We start from the raw sequence: 1,191 nt of genomic DNA, 5'->3' as shown, positions 1-1,191 counted from the left end.
GACCTAGAAGGGTGCGGTTTGGTTTGCTGGAATCCTCGAACGATATGCTAGAGGGACGCCAGAGTTAGTTTTTCGATATTTTCAACGGTTAAAAAGATATGGAGGGGCTTTGTTTTTAGCAATAGGATTTCCAATTGGATTCCCAATTGGATTTCTAATTGGATTTCCAATCTCCATTTCGTGGTTGAAAACATATTCAATAATTCTCGAAACCGAGAGAGTTGCACTAACCAAATTTGGACAGAATCATAGCTAATACAATGCGAAACATCGCCTTAATGATAAAAGTGTTGTCACCGCCGGTCTTGGTGGTCAAATTTCGAAATATTTGGAATTATTCAGTTTTCGTGGCTGAAAACATATATAGGTATTCAATTCTCGAAACCGAAAGAGTTATACTGACCAAATTTGGATAGGATTATAGCTAATACAATGCGAAACATCGCCTTAATGATAAAAATGTTGTCACCGCCGTTTTTGGTGGTCAAAATTCGAAATATTTGGAATTATTCAAATTTCGTGGATAAAGAGTTAGTTTTTCGATATTTTCAACGGTTAAAAAGATATGGAGGGGCTTTGGTTTTACCAATTGGATTTCACTTCGTCAGATTTCATGCAACTACAAACGAAATAAACGCTACTACAAACAACTACAAACGATTTTGGAGCGATAGTTTGGAATGTAGTGACTTTTAGTTAGTTTTCGCTGAACTACAAACGAAATATGTGCAACTACAAACTTCAACACAAATAAACTTGAAATTAGAAGCGCTTTCTACATTTACTCATGGCAAATTTTTAAAATAGCTCTAACGGTTTTTCCTTGCTAGAACTACAAACGAAAATTCGTTCACTACAATCAACTACAAACGATTTTCTATAGGAATCAACCATCAGATTTAAGTGTGGCTAAATTGGGGGGATGGGTTTTTTATAGGTCATATAACTTTTTTCTTGAGCTACTACAAACGAAAATATTGTTACTACAAACTACAAAAGAAAATCTATAAGAATTTTTAAAAAAATTTTGAATTTTTAAAAGTCGGGTGCCAGGTTCACATAGGTCTCTCGGTCGTGTACCTACTTCTAACCCTGTTAAAACAAGTTAGGTACCTAAAGCTCTATAATTAATGATGTACTTATTCCTAATCTCATTTACTCTAAATACAGCTTAATATAATGTGATATTAA

The sequence above is a fragment of the Anoplophora glabripennis genome, unplaced genomic scaffold (assembly GCF_000390285.2).
Source record: "Anoplophora glabripennis isolate ALB-LARVAE unplaced genomic scaffold, Agla_2.0 scaffold2687, whole genome shotgun sequence".
Taxonomy (NCBI): domain Eukaryota; kingdom Metazoa; phylum Arthropoda; class Insecta; order Coleoptera; family Cerambycidae; genus Anoplophora; species Anoplophora glabripennis.
Note: the sequence above shows the minus strand (reverse complement) of the source record.